Below are 19,931 nucleotides of genomic sequence, written 5' to 3' on the forward strand. Positions count from 1 at the left end.
TTTTGAGCCCCTATTTCTCATCTTAATTTGAGTAGTTGCCTGATGGAAGTCATGCGCAGACTGAAAAATTAGCTGTTTCCATCACAATATGTTTGGGTGAAAGAGGGATTGCTGCTGTTTAGTCTCACATTTCTACAGTCTAGACAGGACAAGTACATTGTAACAATACTAAATATTAAAAATGCATTACCCTTGGAGGGTTGCCTGGGTGCTTAATCATAAAATAACCTTTTGAACCTGGGCAAACATGTGATAAGTAAAGAAAGGCAGGCTGAAGAAAGCATTGCTATGCCTCGTATGCACAATGGTCTTTGGATAGTTCCATAATACTAAGCATATTACCATGCTATGTTCAGATGCAATTTTTACAGTACAACCACTGTAAAGTATTCAACTAGGGATGACATCACAGAGTCGGCCAACTGACTTTCTGAGACCGCAGCATCATTCCCAAATGCGCTGATATTGAGGTCAGAGAGGCAAAACTTGCTGAAAGGATGACAGCACAAATGCAGTGCAGGTACCAAAGTTAATTAAATTTCGGCCCCATTTGTTATGGTTGTCCAAATGGAAATTAAGAAGAGTAGGTGAAAACCCCAATGTGCTGGCCAGCACTTCCTTTCTCAGTAAAACACATTAATGACCAAAGTAGAGGATAACCTATTGATGAGTGCATAATGATTGCTGTGTGCTTGTTTTCCAGATCATTTACTGCTTGATTTCCTTGGCCTACTTTGTGTTGTGGTTTGTATCTGGGGCCATTTCAGGCATTAGAAGAGGTGTGTTTCTTTCTTTCAACACTTTACTTTATCTGAAGTCGAAACAACTTAAGTGTTCACAGCAGATCTGGCAAAGACTCAGGAGCTCCCCTTTTACACTGGGCAGCTATTACATAAACCCCCCAGGAGTGTAAATATTCTAAAAACCAGCTTTTCAAATTACACTGTTCCACTGATGAATCACTGGAATATATGTCCTAATCATGAAACAAAGGTGAATCAGCTGAAGTACTAGCCAGAAGATTGTCAGAATCTAAAGAGTGATGCTTGCTCTGGTTATCATTAGTGAATTTAAAGTGTTCAGCTATTTGATTAGTATACTTTACCTCTCAACTCTCTCAATATTGCCTACATTTGAGTTCTCTGGGGCCCATTCAATAATCTTTACTGCCTCACTTTCTTGCTGAAGACCCTTCAGTGATTCTGGGAGTGCATCAGAGGCTTCTAACTGAGAGCCATATGCTGATAAAGTGGATAATTTCGAAATGCCTTTTCTGCCTTTGAAGTCTAGAGGAAATGTTAACACATTTCCTGGCAGCAGACTCCTATTCCTTTTCTTGGCTAGCTCATAAGTTTGGGATTCAATATACGTGTATCCACGGCTCTGGCTACAGAGTTGATTGGTAGCCCTTACCTTTCCAGACTCAGCTTGGAACCTAAAAGGACTCTGCCTTCCATTTCATTTTTGTATGTACTTGAACTGCTAATTATACAGTTTAGCCTGTTTTTCCTGATCCTGTGTCACCATCTTCTTAGCGTATGTACAACATGCCTCAGGTGGCACATGACTAGGATTCATCATCAAATTTGGTCAACTGGTTGGATTATTAGCTTGCCTGTCTTGAGCCGGGTACTGATAAGCACTGTGACATCACTGCTGACCAACACAATCCTTCCATAGGTCTCATTTTAAAGATTCCACATAGTCAGCTGCTGTATCGTTGGATCATCATTATTCCTCAGAGTTGATCTAAACATTGAATCCACTGGTAGGGATGGGAAGGAATATGACCAATAGATTCATAGATTCCAAGGTCAGAAGAGACCATTGATGATCATGTAGTCCAGGGTAGGCAACCTATGGCACACATGCTGAAGGCAGCATGCGAGCTGATTTTCAGTGGCACTCACGCTGCCCGGGTCCTGGCCACCAGTCTGGGGGGCTCTGCATTTTAATTTAATTTTAAATGAAGCTTCTTAAACATTTTAAAAACCTTATTTACTTTATATACAACAATAGTTTAGTTTATATATTATAGACCTATAGAAAGAGACCTTCTAAAAATGTTAAAATGTATTACTGGCACGCGAAACCTTAACTTAGAATGAATAAATGAAGACTCGGCACACCACTTCTGAAAGGTTGCCGACCCCTGATGTAGTCTCACCTCCTGCATAACACAGGCCGTAGAACATCCACAAAATAATTCCTATAGCATAGCTTCTAGAAAAACATCCACTCTTAATTTAAAAATGGTCAGTGATGGAGAATCTACAACAACCATTGGTAAATTGTTCCAGTGGTTAATTACTCTCAGAGTTAAAGATGTATGCCTTATTTCCAGTCTGAATTTGTCTAGCTTCAACTGTCAGCCATTGGATTGTGTTATCCCTTTCTCTGCTAGATTGATTTAATCTGCAGCTAGATAAAATATTTGTTCGCCATGCAGATACTGATAGACTGTAATCAAGTCACCCCTTAACCTTCCCTTTCTTAAACTCAAGAAGCTCAATCTGTTTATCTTATCACTATAAGCCTTTCCTTTTTGCACAATGAATGGCAGGGCATTCAGGCTGGAGGCCCTGGCTCCAGTTAGCCTGATACCTTGATCCACTGGTCATGCTACAAGGAGAGAGAGAAGGCGGGTCACAAAGGGGGTAAGCCACTGAATTTACAGGTATGGCTTCTGGGGAGAGGCTAGGGCAGCACATAATTTTAAACACCCCATGAATATGATTAATAATTCAAATAATATGAATAACATCCCTACAACATGAGTAATATGACCAAGAAGCGAATGAGTGTTCATTAGGCTTCTCCAAAAGTGCAGGCTACATTAGTCCAAGTACAATTAGCAGGCAATTTAGTAGCTAGTTGGGAGGCACTTATTCCTTGAAGGGACTGGGCTTCCAAGACCTGCGTTCGGCGTTGCTTGGCCTGGAGCTGCTCCTAGAAGTGTCCATGTGCTCTTGTCCATATTATGAGTCCATTGAATATTTACAGAGAAATGGGATATTGTCCAAACCAGCTCAACCACTTGGTATGGGATTGGGTAATGCTCTGGTTCGATTGTTCACAGTAATGAGTTCCACAGATACATTTATGCACCAAAGTTCCAATGGCAGCATATAGATGCGTCTAATTGTGCCAGATGCTGGTGCACTTGTACTCCCAAGTGTTATATTACAGAATTGTGCACACTCCCAGTAGAACACTTATATCCCCTACACATTACACCCAATTGTTCATTTCTTGCACAGGCCACTGGACCTGCTTTTTTTATGGCCATTGAGGAGGGGCATATTTAAATATTTTGGACACATCATTACTAACTGAATTATTGTCTATTTTACACCATTTCATTCTCCCTATTTATTCTCCAGTGGTTCCCAAAAGGCTCCTCCTTTTTTAATTATTTCCACAGGGCTCATGGGATTCACCTTAGTTGCCGTTTTATTCCAAGGTATCACTGCAACTATTACCCAGGTGCTAGTCCCTTAGTTGAGCATTTTGTATTTCCATACACCCCTTTCCCCCAATGTTAGCCTGTTGTAGCCATCCCCCACCCATGTCACGAGGTTCCCTGTTCATTGAGTTAACTGCAGGCTCACCTTTCCCACCCTTTTTTATCCCATTGCAATTGCAGATAGTTGCTATGCCGGTAGTTCATTAATTTGTTGTTGAAGTTTTACATTTTGGCTTATTAATTACTTTTAGTTAACCAACGGTCCCCCAGATTTCATACACCCAACCCTGTGGTTCCTGTTGCCCATAGATCCCTTCTATGTATGTGCTGCAGTTGAGGTGTACCCAGTCCATCCACCAGTCTTTGCTGTGTACCACACATTCATGTAATGGACTGAAAGGACACTGATGAGCTCCGGTTGCACCTGCTCCCACCCGCTCCACGTTGCGGCCAGCTTAAATCAGGATTCTTCCAGCTTGGCATTCATATTATCTGTAGGGGTACATTCTGCAAAGCGGTTAAATTGTCATATTCCCAGAGTCCCAGGGAGACTTCATGTCCAGTCTGGTATGTACATAACTACAAGCTTAAGGATTGTCCTTTATGGAGGTATTAATATGATTACACATGGTAACACCACACTTCAATTGTGAAACCCCATAACCCAAACACCCGAGGAGGCGAGAGTTATTTATTTTTTGGGCCTTTCATGATAAACCACGTGTCTGGATGACTGTTTTCCACTGTCATTCATTATGGCATGTTTTAAAGAATACCATGCAATATTTCCTGATAAACTTGATATTTTTTACTGGGTTAGGATTCTCCCCTTCAATTCATACACCACATACTGACATTGCTCAATTCCCAAGGGGGGTTAGTAGTATAGTTTTGTATGGGTATATGCTTAAGGTTCTTATTTGCCTTACACCACTTGGGGGTGTAATAGTTCACGTGTTTCCTCCCTTTGCTATTTCACATCGCTGGATTTGGGTAGGGCTTACAATAGCAAGATAGCAGCAATGATTGTTCTATTCCAGGCCAGGGCATCCTTGTTTGTGGATTCATTTGTAAGATGCATGCAACAGAATTTATTTATACCCATTTTTAACTCCCCACTCTGTGCCTTTTATTTGCATGCAATAAACCCATTTTTATACTCAATTTTTTATTTTTAATAGCAGCAGGCTGGGCCCCAACTGGTCAAAGACTAGGTAGGGAACCCTTCATTTAGGAACTGGGAATGGATGGTGTTCTCCTGGAATGTGGTACATCACTTGGTTCCCCCTGTTGGGTAGACCGTGATCTCCAGGCAGGTTATACCATGCACTGACCTTGCTGCTATATGTGTTAGCCCTCCTTGTACAATGTTTACCAAAATAACAGTAATAACAAGACAATACCAAACACATAACATAATCTTTGTTGCGACAGTAGACCCATGGTGGCCTGGGTTGTTCTATCACTGGTGCCAGCTTGCCCATAATGTCTGAAAAACAAAATAAACATTTCCCAGCCCCTTGGTGGGGCCAGATTATTGCTTAAAAATACCCCTTCCTTTTACAATTTTTTTTTCTGACTGCAGGAAAAAACAGAATTACTTCCATACTTTTTTGTTTTATTTTATAGGCAGGTTAGGTTTTTACCCTTAAAGGGAAAGGGTGAATTATTCCACTGTTTATTTATGAAATTAATGAGGTTGTGTACCTCAGTTTTCCTTTTTGTACAACAGAGTAGATTTGTAATGGCTTTTATGCTGTGCCAAACTTTAAGTTTATTCACAGGTAATATCTGAGAGGCAGTATTACCATGTGACCTTTGACATGAAATTTGCTTTCAATTACCGTTTTTAGCATGCTTAAAAAAATTCCAAAAAATTATGCAAATTTTACATTGTTATGGGATTACTTACTAGCATTTATTTAAAAAATTAACATTGTGACAGTTAGATTACTTAGAGACACTTTGACTGCTTGCTGCCTGCAGCTAGGTTGATGGAAGAATTTTTCTGTTGACCTGGTCGTGTCAACACCGGGGCATAGGTCAGCTTAGTTACATCACACAGGGCATGATTTACTTACTTGATACCCTCAAAATGACTTTTTATTTAAAAAATTAAGCTAAATAGACTGAAACAGGTATAAAACGGTGAAAATCAAAATGAATTATATTGATTAACTTGAAATAAAAAACCAAAGGTTTTTAGGGTCACAAAAATTTTTGAGATTTCAACTTTTCATCCCGATTTGAGACTGCAAAATTTTTCAAACTCCTGAAAATATTTGCAGGACAGGAAACGATTTCCTACTTAGCTCTGTTCAATACCTCTGTTTGCCATTGGATGGCATATAGCGGTTGAGGATTTATTCACTTTATCTGCTTACCATTTTAAACAAGGAAAAGCATGCCACAGTCAAAATATCAACTGTCATACTTCAGATGATCAACAGTACAAACATCAATGCAGTGTATCCCAAGTGGTGCGAAAGTTCTTCTACTCTCCAAATTAACACTGGTTTCACGTTCAAGCATCTTACTAACATCAGTGACAGACATATATATCTTTGCATCAGTAAGAAACCCAAAGAGATTCTTCTGAGATGTCTACACATTTACATTAGTGCAGCACAGGGAGAACCTCCCAGCCCAGGTCAACAGACTCATGCTAGCTTGGCTCAATTTAGTGCTCTAAAAATAGTAGTATGACTGTTGCAGGCTATCTACCTGAGCTTATACCCAGAGGGTCAGATGGGCTTGAGCCCAAGCTACCACCTAAGCCAAAACGGCCATGTTGCTATTTTTAGTGCACTAGCTTAAGCCAACCTAGTGTGGGTCTGCCTACCCAGGCTGCGAGGCTTGCACCCTGTTGCAATGTGGATATACTCTTCGGGGCCAGCTAAAAAGGATTTGTTTTCTTTGGTAGCCTGGTTTATCATGCATAGAAGCGAGTACTTCTGTTTCAAGGTGCTAGCTTCTGTGCACTGTAACCAATTTTCTTTCTAGAACCTTGGAGCCAGATTTTCCAAGGTATTTAGGCTCCGAAAGATGCTACTAGGTGCCTAGTGAGGATTTTCAAAAGCACTTAAACAGAATTAGGCACCTGACTTGCTTTAAAGCTTTGAAAATCCCACAAAGTGCCTAGCAGTATTTTAGGTATCTACCGTATATACTCGTTCATTAGCCTGTTCGTTTATAAGATGACCCCACAAGATGGTTAGGTAAAAATAGCAAAAACTGTATGATCCTTTCACAAGCCAACTCTATATTTCAGGGGTTGGCAAACTTTGACTCCTGGCCCATTGGGGTAAGCCGCTAGCAGGCCTGGACGTTTTGTTTACCTGGAGCGTTCACAGGCACGTAGCCCCTCAGCTTCCAGTGTCTGTAGTTTGCCATTCCCAGCCAATGGACGCTTCCCGCAGTGCCCATTGTCTGGGAACGGCAAACCACGGTCACAGGGAGCCGAGGGGTCTCGTACCTGTAGACACTCCAGGTAAATAAAACAACAATGTATTAGATATTCAGTTCAATGATTCCATAGAGTTTTAAATCATCAAATTTTGGTGTAGACCCATTTATAAGCCGACCCCCGCTCTTTGATGCATCACTTTCTTACCAAAAATATTCGGCTTATGAATGCGTATATATGGTAAGTACTTTAGAAAATTTGGCCCTAGATTTTTTTGACACTCTATACAGAATCCCATCACTCAGTGGCTATTTTCGTTACCATTTAAGGTGTTAAAGTATCACCCCATCACAGCATCTTTAATGACTTTAAGGTGACATTAACTTGATTTTCCACACAATTATACCATTTATCACAAAATTATTGAGAGGAATACCTTGGAAGAATGTCTTTCCCAAATACAGATAACTGCAGAATATTTTTTGTCTATCTCTCTGGTTTATTGACACTTTATGAGACTGTTTTAGTTATCTAACTTCTACACATCTTTACATGCAGTCCCAAAATAGCAGAGACAATCTCCTTTGTAAATGAACTTTGTGTAGAATTCATAGTATTGAGACAGACCTATGAAAAATAATCCTGATCCATTCTCATAAAGTTCCACAGAATCCAGAATGCTTCCTCCACCTATTCCTCTTTCATTCTAAGAAGTAATTAGTGAGAGTTAGCAATGTTCTATGGTCACACATAGCCAAATGGAATTATTAGACTTTAGCTACATCAATTTAGAAAACAGAGAAGATGGTCCATAATGTTTTATGTGGATGCAGCTTCCTCCTGAGTGTGACTGTTCCTAGTGTGTCTTCCTGTAGGACCTCTTTGTCCTTGCTCCCAGTTTCATTTGCCTCAAAAGGACTCAAGTTTTTATTCTTCATGATTGGCATTCATAAGAATGATTTAGTTTGGCTGCCAGTGTGAGTCAGAAGAAGAGCTCTGCCTCTATATTTAGGGTTCTTCAATAACTTGATAGCCCATCACATTGCATTTTTGGCCTTTTGAAAAGCAGATTCTGTGTTCACCATTGAAAATCTTGGTTACATTCCAGAACAATGGTACAGAATTCAGAAGAAGCCCTATATTATGGCTTATCATGCAAGATGAGAATGTTCTTCAGATTTCAGATAAAAAAAAGACCATGGTTGAGAAGTAAAAACCATTACATGGTTGAGAAGTAAAAATAAAGTATTTTAATGTGTTTATACAAAGTTAGTTTGTTTATACTTCCCTTGGACCATCACATCTTAAAAAAAAGTCTTGTTTTACTGACTTGAATATTGTTACAAATTCACAAAGAAAGAAAATAACTTTGCAAGTTGACTATGGAAAAACAACCTCCCCCCCCCCACTCTTTTCTGCTTTTTGAGGTACTCAAATACTTGCAAAGCATATTTTGAAAGTCAAATGAAAAACAATGAACTCATATCAACTAAGCCACCAAGTAGTTAGGTTTCCAGGGGATGGGGAGAGAGAAATACATTTTTTATCTAAGAGATAAAGAGCCTAGATTTTCATGAAAGTTGCTGAAAGTTAGATGAGCAATTAACTGAGTGGGATTTGTCAACTGCAAAGTTGATTCTTGGTAAGCTATGCCAAGTGACTTTTTGAAAAAAGATGTTTATTTTTAACTTTGGGGACTTTACTGTTACTAGAAACTAATATTAAAAATTCTAATTTGTAATTCAAAAAGCGTGCAAACAAGTTACAGATTCAAATTAAAAATGTGTATTTTTCATCCATGTTTTATGTCTAGCTGGAGGCCAGTAAGAACACAGGGTTTTGTAGTTTGATCCCTATAGAAAGATTCCATATTTATTTATTAATTTGGATTTCATTCTAAAAGAAACATCCCACAGTTATACGCACCACTGACAACCTGCCCAGTTGTTTATCTATGCACCTGTTATATCATGTGTTTAGACTGTAACACCTGGGGACTATCATTTACTGTGTATCTGTATAGTTCCTAGCACAATGGGGCCCCCAACTTGGTTGACGCCTCTGGCAATATAAATCTTTAATATTAATATTTTTAAAACACAGTGTCATAGGAATTGTAATGCATAACTCCATCCAGAGTAGCAACATTTCTCCAGCCCCCATGCTACATGCACTGAAGCATGTGAGTAACTTTAAACATAGCAGGACTACTCACATGGTTGAAGTTATGCAAGTGCTTCAGTGTTGTATTAGTTCCATTGTCTAATCATCAGATAGTAGATGCAATGGCATTTGAAGTGCTCTTTAACCATAAACTGACAGATTAGTGTTGTCCTGCACCCTAGGACACATAGTACATGGTTGCAAGTAGTCTTGCTTAAGGGACTCACTCTGGATACCCTTGGTGCACAAATTCCCTCTAAAGGTGCTTGGTCATGTTACCCTTACACCTTTCTCCACATTGGTTGCAAATATGGTAGCATGTCCTCTAGGGATGGTGTACCATGCACACTCCCTACCCCAGCTCTCTGGAGTTCTTGGGAGACAATGTGCCTATACAATTGAAAATGAGGCATATGGGTGTCATGTTGGCCCAGGATATGTCTATGTAAGAGCTAGCTCTTCTTGATGTTCCTCTGAGTTGCCTTGCAAGGGAGAAGAATTTGTGTGTTGCAGGAAGTCTGAGGAAAAGCTGGGATCTGCTCACTCCCAGGCATGTGACTCACACACAAGACCTTCCATCTTAGAATCATAGAATCATAGAATATTAGGGTTGGAAGGGACCTCAGGAGGTCATCTAGTCCAACCCCCTGCTCAAAGCAGGACTAATTCCCAACTAAATCATCCCAGCCAGGGCTTTGTCAAGCCTGACCTTAAAAACCTCTAAGGAAGGAGATTCCACCACCTCCCTAGGTAATCTATTCCAGTGCTTCACCACTCTCTGAGTGAAAAAGTTTTTCCTAATATCCAACCTAAACCTCCCCCACTACAACTTGAGACCATTACTCCTTGTTCTGTCATCAGGTACCACTGAGAACAGTCTGGATCTTAGTAGCATATATGATTTATATTATAAGAGAAAAAGATTTACAACCCTCTGCCCTTGTATTGTATGATTGTATTCATTACTGATCATTAAGAAATATCTTTTTAATAATCAAGACGTAACAGGTGCAGTTAGAACTAGGACAGATCCAAACAGTGAGGATCCAGGACCGTGCCCTTTATTCCTCGGTGGGTTAAACAAAAGCCTTGTATCCAAACACCCCTGTACTTTCAGGAAATTGAAATACAGCTCTAGTTACAAATGTTGCAGCTCATGTTCAATCCCTGTAGCACATGTTGGGTATTCCCTTAAAAAAATACAACTAAGCCTAGTGCTGTCTGTACAGAAAAAGTAAAATGCATAATCACAACTAGGTAGGTGCTGCTTTATATCTAACACTGCTGATTCATCTGAAGTACCTCCCTCCCTTTGTTTGGTTACCAGGAATATTGAGTTACTTATTTATCTTCAGTCGTTTTGCTGGGCCCTGGCAGGCTAGGTTTTTTATTGCAGTAGGTCTTTGTTTAGACACGTATGAGCTGCTGTGATTTCTTTTAACTGCACCTATTCCATTACTCTTTTTGTGAAAGTGTTGAACTGAAGACTATTTTACAAACAGGGCTCTTCATCACAGTTAAGAAGATTAAGCAAAATTGAGGTCAGCTTTGAACCTGCATCAGATTAAATACAATAATTGTAAACAGAACTATGTAACCTTGACACTTAACCATGAAAAGTAATAAATAGCTGTAGTAAGAAAAAGGAGCCATTACATTGTCTAATTGTTTATAAAGGAACGCTGTTAATTCATGCAATTAGTAATGAGGAAAACAATCAGCTAAGGTGAACTGATAGACCAGGGGTAGGCAACCTATGGCACACCACTTCTGAAGGGTTGTTGACCCCTGTGATAGATATGTCAGTAGGTAAATGCTGACCTTTAATTAATCACCAAATAGTCTATAACATAAATTTTCATGACTCTTGGCTTTGATCATTCCTAGTAAGTCTTTCAGTGAAATCATGAATGAAAGAATGAATGAGAAACTGACATGAAAAATAAGTATAATGGGCTATTACAAAGGGGGGGGGAACACTTCATGGCTACCATCTCTTTATACCCTTAGTTGTTGTTTTTTTTTAAATTCTTATTTTGTTGACCAGTAAGTGCCATTTTCAGCATTCTAACCCACCTGTTATTGTGGTACAGGTGGTCTACATGCTTGTGATCTTGCTCCTCAATTTCAAGTTGAACCTGCTCTACTGTACACTGCTTTTTCAACACATTTCAATCAGCCCAAAAGAAGCAGCACAACTCATTTTACTTCTCTCTGCTGATTCATGTCTCCTTTCTTTTTCACTTCATTTGCTTTCTACCTAGCCACTCAATTGCTTAAAATATTCCCTCTTATGTTGAACGTCATCACTCCAAACTACTCTTAGCAACCTCTTTCCTGTTATTCTTTCCTTTTCCCTACCTTCACTTACCTTCTTGTTAGAGAAGGAGCAGGAGGACCCAGAGGAGGATTGAGTAGACGGGCTTCTTTATTGCGGTCCTTGTTTCCCTCGACCCAATTGTCAAGTAAGCACTGAATTAGTTACCGCACACTTTTTATATCTAAGTTAATATGTAGATTTAAAATTTTTATTAAAGTTAATGTTTAAAATTAAAAGTACACAAATTAAGAAGGAAGGTACTGTACATCTGGGGTCTGGCTTGAGTTATGAGGGATTACAGGTATCGGTTACAAGGATCATGAGATACATACATATCACATAACCAGCATAGACCCAGATTGGGGTGCGGGAGTTTTTAAAGCATCAGTGGATAAGTGGGATCAGGTACGCCACTCATGGAATGTATAAAAAGTCCAAGTCAGTATCAGCGGTCGGTGGTCTCGATTACTCAACGTGGTATTGATGGTGTCCCGTGATGTGTTCCATATAGATGTCTCTGGACTACCTGATGGTGTCGGACACCATGAGTTGTCTCATGAGCCGGGCGTAGTGACGACTGACTCTGCACACTCTTATTACCGGCTCGTTGTGGGGGTCCCACGAGCCCAGGGCTCCCGCGATCAGGGCTTGTATCTGGACCTTGTAGCCCTAGGCTCTCAGGGTCTTGGCCAGCGGGGTGTACTTCAACGCCTTCCATGTTTGGGCCTTGTGGAAGGCCGGTGACCTGTTTTCAAATGGCACTGTGACATCTACCATGAGGACCTTCTTCTTTTCTGCATCTATCAGGATGGCTTTCACCAGCTGGTTCTGGATGGCGTTGTGCCAGTGCTGCCAAGCTCTGGAGTGCTGTTTGCATCCACACAGGACGAGGGGCAGGGTCTCATTGACATAGCCTCACTTTCTGGAGTGCTTGTCCTGGTTGCTGTGGCGGATGGCTCCGTTGAGGGGGATGCAGTTGAGTCGGGCCCGGTGGACAAAATGCCAGTCAGTGAACCTGATGAAGCTGCCCCCGAGGAGGAAGTGGTTGCTGGCGTCCCAATTGCTGGACACCTCAAACACCTTGCCCTGGTCCGGCTTCCACTTGAGGTTCTCGGCATAGTGGCAGTGGATGGTGTCTTTCAGGGTCCTTTCCAGCATTGTTCTGGCAGTCAGGGTGATGATGTTGTGGTCCAGGGTCTTCATGTGTGGCACCAGTATTCCCAGCTCCCAGCGCTCCTCGCATCACTTCCAGCGGCAGCCAATCCTCTTTTCTAGGCGTCTCGAGGTGTTGCAGGCACAGGACCAGAGAGAGGACAGGTCTCCCCCCTCTCTCCTGAACTCAGCCTCTGGGGAGCCGCTGAGGTAAGTGGCGATGTCCTGCTTGGAGGGGGCCCTGGTGATGCGTTTTCTGACCACGTCCCATACGGCTTCCTGCATAATACTCCTCAGCATCGGGTCTGGGTGGAAGGCATGGGTCATCACCGCCACGTCACACAGGTCGCCCATCCGAGGTACATTGGCGCCGCTATGCCTGTGGGAAATGTAGATGATGTCGGTGCTAGCCCTCTGGGAAAGGTAGAGCCATTTCCTCACCAGCTGCCTGATGGTGATGTCAGCCTTGTTCAGGGGCACCTTGGCTATGGCCGATCCCCTGAGGACAAAGGAGATGTAGGGGATCAGAAAGGTATTGAGGGTGTTGATCTTTTGCCAGGGGGTGAGCAGGGAGGAGTCAATTTGGGCCGCATCTCGCAGGATCTTCATGATGGTGTCTTCGGGGGTCTGTCGGACGTGGACTCCTGTGGGTGTGCCAAGGTATTGGTATACCTCTCCCTCTTCAAGAGAGGCCACGGGATCACCCTGGATCAAGAACCGTGATAGCCGGACCAGTGCCCTGGCTCCACCATAGACATGGATAGAGGCACACTTGGTGGCTTGGCTGGTGACATCGAGCATTTGCTGGAGGCTTTCCGAGCTGTCGGTGACCAGGGCCAGATCATCCGCATAGGCCAGAATGCTGATTTTCTTGCTGTGCAGGTCGAAGCCGGTTGGGCTGCTGGAGATGGCTCAGATGAGCAGTTCCATGGCCGGTTGAAGATGATGGGGCTAAGGGGGGCATCCTTGTTTCACGCCACAGAGGATGGGGATGACGTCCGTCTCTCTGTACGTGGCATGGATGGTGGTGGTGCAGTCCCAGAGGATTGGAATGAAGGTTTCTGGCATCCCAAACTTTCCCACGGTGGCAAAGATGTGATGGTGGTTTATGGACCCAAAGGCGTTGGTCAGATCAAACCATGCTATGGCGCACTGCCTCTTGGATCTCCTGGCCTCCTGGATGGCCTTCCGAAGAAGGAAGTTGTGCTTGTAGCATCCCTCGCAGGACATGAAACCCTTCTGCACTGAGCTGATGGTGCCCCCACACACTAACCAGTCCGTGATCCTTGCTACAAGGGAGCGGGCATACAGCTTGTAGATGGTGGAGCAGAGGGAGATGGACCTCCAGTTGCCGAGGTCATCTCGTTTGCCTTTTTTGTGGATGAGCACAGTCATGGACTTTTTCCAGGAGTGGGGAACATGGCGGAACTGCTGGCATTTGTTGAAGATGGCAGCAAGCACCAAGCAGCAAGGGTCTCACTTCTTCAGCAGGTGGTAGCAGATGCCATCTTTTCCAGGGACAGCGTTTTTGGTCCTAGTCAGCCTCACCTTCACCTCCTGAGGGGAAAAATCTCGCTCCGGGTCTTCCATGAGGTTGATCTGGGGTAGCAGCTGGGGTTGGGTCAGCTCCCCTGATGCTGGAGCAGCAGTGGTGCACCCCTTCTGCAGGAACAGCTGCAAGCCCCAGCAGTGCTCTCTTTGTCCCCACTCTCTGGGTATTTTTAGTAAAAGTCAGGGACAGGTTGCAGGTTTCTGTGAATTTTTGTTTATTGCCCACGATTCAGGGTTTAAGCCAATCTCTAAATATTACAGATCAGGATGAGACCGAATTGCGGGGGAGGCAGGAGGCAGTGAGATTACCCCACATCTGTCTACTACAAGGTTCTTACACCTTTCTCTGAAACATCTGGTGATTTTTCAAAGGAAGGTATGATACTGGACTAGATGGACCTCTGGTCTGATTTAACATGCCCTATGATCCCATTTTTGTGCAACATTGCCTAAAATTATGTTAGAGTGTTAGAGTGTAAAGCTGTCATGGCTGTGACTGTCCTTGTTGCTCAGTCCAGTGCCAATAGCTTTCATAATCTCAGATAAATCAATGTTCTACTCCCCCTGTTTCTGAATAAATTTTTTTGGAACACATTTTCCCTTCTCTTAATTTTTTAGAATCTCTCTAATTTTAATCCAGTTTCAAAATCTCTCTTTTCCTCTTCTTGCTACTTCTCCTAATGAAATAATGTCTGTTTGTAACCACAAATTTTGTTCTCATGCAGGCCCCTCGGTTGCTGATGTGTTTGTTAATTATCATTAAAAACAATGAGGAGTCCTTGTGGCACCTTAGAAACTAACAAATTTATTTGGGCATAAGCTTTCGTGGGCTAAAAATACTTCATCGGATGCGTGGAGTGGAAAATATGGTGGATAGGTATAAATATACAGCACATGAAAAGATGGGAGTTGCCTTACCAAGTGGGGGATCAGTGCTAATGAGCCAATTCAATTAAGATGGAAGTGAGCCATTCTCAACAGTTGACAAGAAGGTGTGAATACCAAGGGAGGAAAAATCACTTTTGTAGTGCTAATGAGGCCAATGTAATCAAAGAGACCCATTTCAAACAGTTGACAAGAAGGTGTGAGTATTAGTAGGGGGAAATTAGTTTTTATAGTGACCCAGCCACTCCCAGTCTTTATTCAGGCCTAATTTGATGGTGTCCAGTTTGCAAATTAATTCCAGTTCTTCAGTTTCTCATTGGAATCTGTTTTTGAAGCTTTTTTGTTGAAGAATTGCCACTTTTAAGTCTGTTATTGAGTGTCCAGGGAGATTGAAGTGTTCTCCGACTGGTTTTTGAATGTTATAATTCTTGATGTCTGATTTGTGTCCATTTATTCTTTTGTGTAGAGACTGTCCAGTTTGGCCAATATATATGGCAGAGGGGCATTGCTGGCACATGATGTCATATATCACATTGGTACATGTGCAGGTGAACGAGCCCCTGATGGTGTGGCTGATGTGGTTAGGTCCTATGATGGAGTCCCTTGAATAGATATGCAGACAGAGTTGGCAATGGAGTTTGTTGCAGGGATTGGTTCCTGGGTTAGTATTTTTGTTGTGTGGTGTGTAGTTGCTGGTGAGTATTTCCTTCAGGTTGGGGGGCTGTCTATAAGCGAGGACTGGCCTGTCTCCCAATGTCTGTCAGAGTGAGGGATCGTCCTTCAGTATAGGTTGTACATCCTTGATGATGCTCTGGAGAGGTTTTAGATGGGGACTGTAGGTGATGGCTAATGGCGTTCTGTGACTTTGTTGGCCTGTCCTGTAGTAGGTGACTTCTGGGTACCCTTCTGGCTCTGTCTATCTGTTTCTTCACTTCAACAGGTGGGTATTGCAGTTTTAAGGATGCTTGACAGAGTTCTATCTATGTAGGTGTTTGTCTCTGTCTGAGGGATTGGAGCAAATGTGGTTGTATCTTAGAACTTGGCTGTAGACAAGCTCTAATTGTCATTGTTATCATGGTTTACTTCCTTGCTGTGTCCTTCTCTTATCCTTCCCCAAAACCTTGGATTACAGTTGCTATATAAATAAAAAAATGTAATTTGTATAAAAAAACACATTACACCTTTACTTGCACTATATGATATTTAGAAAGAAGGGGCTGTATAAGGGAGATAGAGAAAAGAAATGGCATTGAGGCAAAGAGAAAAGAGACATGGATGCATGTTGAAGTATAATCAGACACAATTACATACAGCCCTATAAAGCTAGAAAGAAGCAGACAAGTAGACAGCAAAAAGATAACTGCCTATTCAGTAATAATTATTTTGAGGTTATAATGTGTACACTGTAGTGTCAGCAGTTAGCATTTTCTATTAGGAACCATGTGAAGATATTACATTCTGCCTCTGTAAAACTCAGAGGAAGTTGGGGCATATGGAAAGCTGGCAGACACAGTACTTGTGGTGTGACTGGAATACAATTGCTGTTCCTGTATCGTGTGTCTTTGTCCATTCATAACACTAAGATGCTCACCACAGTGGATTTCACATCATTGCCACCAGCACAACCAATTTATGGTAATTCCTGGAACCCTTCCTATATAAGGGTTATTTGGCTACAAGAGCAGCACTGGGACACTCAGATAGTCAAAAGCCACTATTTTACATCTCTGCCTCAGCCTGGTCATTTCTGCAACACTCAGCACAGCAATAGCATGAGGAACATAACATATTAAGGAGCTACTTCTTGAGTTCCCCCTCCCCCGCATTGACTAAAATGCTCAAGTCAGGCAGTTACTAATAGTGAATCAAAATATCTGCACATTTTGGGCCAGATTCCCTCTCCCAAACTGGATCCTTTGTATCTTGTGTCTTGGATGGGTACATATGCGGGGTGGCTAGTACCTCCTGCTGCTTTCATGGGCTATACTCTATTTTTAGCACATTAATTTGATTAGAGCTAGCATGGGTATTTCTCCCTAAGATAGAATTTATACCTCCAGCTCCAAGTGTAGACATACCCCAAGCTGGTGCAACTTATATTGTGAAGAGGCAGAAATAGGTGTACAAATGTATAAATGCAAGTATGGGATGGCATGGGAGTTACACTAACTTACACTCCCTTTTACATTCACCAATTTCAGGACCATGAATCAGTCTATTCCCTAGAAATGAACTCTCCCCACCCACCCCCATCCCCATGTTGTAGATCACACTTAATCAGATTTTCAAATTTAGGCACAGACAATTGTATGCATACATTTTCATGGGCCTACTTTATAAACACAAAGACTCAATATGCATGCACAAATAGGTATTTCCATACACACATGGCAAGTTAAATGCCTAATTTCCATATATGCATACAAATAATATTGTTTGCATACACATCATATACTTACAATTATAAATTATGTACATGCAAATCTATGTATGCAATTGCATGTGCCTAAACTTGAAAAATCTGTCTCAAAATGATATACTACAATGGAAAAGTTTATTTCTGAGAAAAAGAATCTGTACTAATTTGTGGTTCTGGTTCACTTATTAAAGTTACACAGAGAACAAGAAGATACGGGCAATATGACTGGCTAATGTACAGGATGTTTCTAACTATCAGAGGGGTGAAGTTCTGGAACAACCACCCAATGGGAGTTGTGGAGGCTAACAAGCATATTAGTTTTAAGACAGAGCTTGATAAATTTCTGTGTGTGATTGTACAACGGAGTTACCTGTGGTGATGTGGGGGACTGGGGTTTGTGGCCTAGGAGGTCCCTTCCATTCCTAAACCTCATGCTTTAGGTCTTCAGATGGTTGCCTGAAAAGACCAGGAAGGAATTTTTTTCTTTCCTGATGTATTTCTGAGCTTTTTCCCTCCTTTCTCTGAAGCAGAAGAAATGGCCGTGGCTGGAGATGGAACACTCAATGGGATGGGGTGGTGCTCTAAGGTGGTACAGAGACTCCTTTTTCTCAGGTGCTTTAACTGGTGGGTCTTATCACATATTAAGGCTCTAACTGATCTCCATATGTTATGTCAGGATCAATTTTCCCCCCAGATCAGATTGGCAGGGACTATGGGAGTTATTTGTTGCCCTCAACTGCAGTGTGGGGCACAGGTCATTTGCTGGGATCACACAGACATATCTCACAAAATCAATTCCCTGCCAGTGGAAGGGCCTCGGGCATTGGTGCACCTCAGTCTCTCCTATTCTAATAGCACACAATAGTTTAGTTTTCTGAGGGCTGTAATACTTCAGTCAAATCCTGATTAGGCTCAGTACAGGATAGCTGGGTGGGGTTGAGTGGCCTGTGGTGTCTAGGTTCGGTGAGATGATTTGGTGGTTCCTTCTGATTTTGAAGTCTGGCTCTATGTTAATGCTACAGAAGTGTGCTTGAAAGTACATACCAGCAGAATCTGCTTCATCTACAAAAACACAATCTACACACCTCTGTTTCTTTCATTTTTCATCTTGCAATAGTACTACTGGCCTTGGTACCGAACTTTTTTTCTGGGGATTAATGAGATTTTTTATCCACCAGTCCCCAAGAAATGCCCTGCATCTGATCCTTATTGATTAGGCAGGAATAGTATTAAGTTACTGCACATGTTTCCTAGAGGTCATTATGCCTCACAACAGCATATGTATTTTCTTCCCATTTATTCCACAGCAGCAGCAAGTAAATGAAAAGAATGTGTCCTGGCAGGATTTCTTAATGTTGTCCTTCTGAACAATGCTGTAGCATGTTGTACAAAAGAGATGTATAGGAAAAGGAAGCCCACAGTACAGCATGGTTATGTTAACAACACTGCCAGAAAGATTATCACAAGGTAATTGGATACATGTCTCTCTCAGCTAGCTAAACGTGGCATTTACATCAGATGCTTGATTCTGAGTAGGTATGTCAATATTTGGTCTCTTATCTTGCTCTTTCCCTTGACCTTTCCAGCATGAAGCGGATTCTTTTCTGATAGGTGACAGCAGAGATCATGCTACCCCCTGTTCAACAAGACTCTTTTCACCTTCTCCCTATCATGAGAACAGGTATGAATGCAATATGCTGCAATGGTAAAACTGCTGAAGAGTGCATCTGGAAAACTCAGAGTAATCAGTGCCCTAAGTCTAAATTACTGTTTCTCTAGAAAAGAAAACATAACTATTTGAAAATGACAATTTAACTCCTTGGTAGTTGTTGCAGAGTGTGTACTGTATTCTGTAGGCCAAATTCTGCTCTCAGGTACACCAGCAGAAATCTAGGATAACTCCATTGACTTCAGTGGAATTTCTCCATATACAGACCCAGTGTAACTGACAGGAGAACTGAATGATACTGTTTATCTATCTATCTATCTATCTATCTATCTATCTATCTATCTATCTATCTATCTATCCTGTATCAATCTTATCAGGCTAATCTCCCCATCCATCCTTTCATAGCTGATGAAGAGAAATATATTCTCTAGAAACTTTAAAGTGCCAGAGCTGTTAAGAATACCACATAAGATAAATCTATCTATTGAGAAAGCTGCTTTACATTTCAAAGATACTACAGTGTTTCACTTTTGCGTGCTATAGAGAATATCTAAAGGCTTCCAGTGGGATACAATATTCATTCCACTTAAAATGAAAAGCACCTTTGATATTGGAACATATTTATGAAACAGTGAATGTAGAGCTGTGCTTACAGTTTCACAGTAATCCACGAAAGAATTATACGGAGGCACAAGATAAGTACAAGTACATGAAATAATTTGTGTGTGTACAATAAAAAGAACAGCTAAAGGAAAATTAACTAGATTAATTAGTAGCTAACTTTTTTCTTTTTTCAATTTTGATTCAAACGCACAGTTTAGATAGCAAACACTCTCACCTGAATTGTTGTAAATAACCTTTTGATCAAGTTACTAAAGAAAAAACTCCAGCATCATTTCT

General features: G+C 41.6%; 1 long non-coding RNA gene across 4 annotated transcripts; it reads left to right on the forward strand.

The window, feature by feature from the left end:
* The first annotated feature begins 447 nt into the window (after positions 1-447).
* On the forward strand, positions 448-19,029 carry LOC123373857. 4 transcript variants are annotated; one of them, XR_006580912.1, is made up of 4 exons: positions 473-520; positions 704-779; positions 18,670-18,829; positions 18,949-19,029. It is a non-coding gene; the product is annotated as an uncharacterized LOC123373857 (long non-coding RNA). The 4 variants fall into 4 exon arrangements; XR_006580935.1 differs by lacking the exon at positions 704-779 and having other exon boundaries at positions 448-520; XR_006580928.1 differs by lacking the exons at positions 473-520; positions 704-779 and adding an exon at positions 1,701-1,768.
* Positions 19,030-19,931: the final 902 nt, after the last annotated feature.

Source organism: Mauremys mutica, chromosome 1, assembly GCF_020497125.1.
Source record: "Mauremys mutica isolate MM-2020 ecotype Southern chromosome 1, ASM2049712v1, whole genome shotgun sequence".
NCBI lineage: Eukaryota > Metazoa > Chordata > Testudines > Geoemydidae > Mauremys > Mauremys mutica.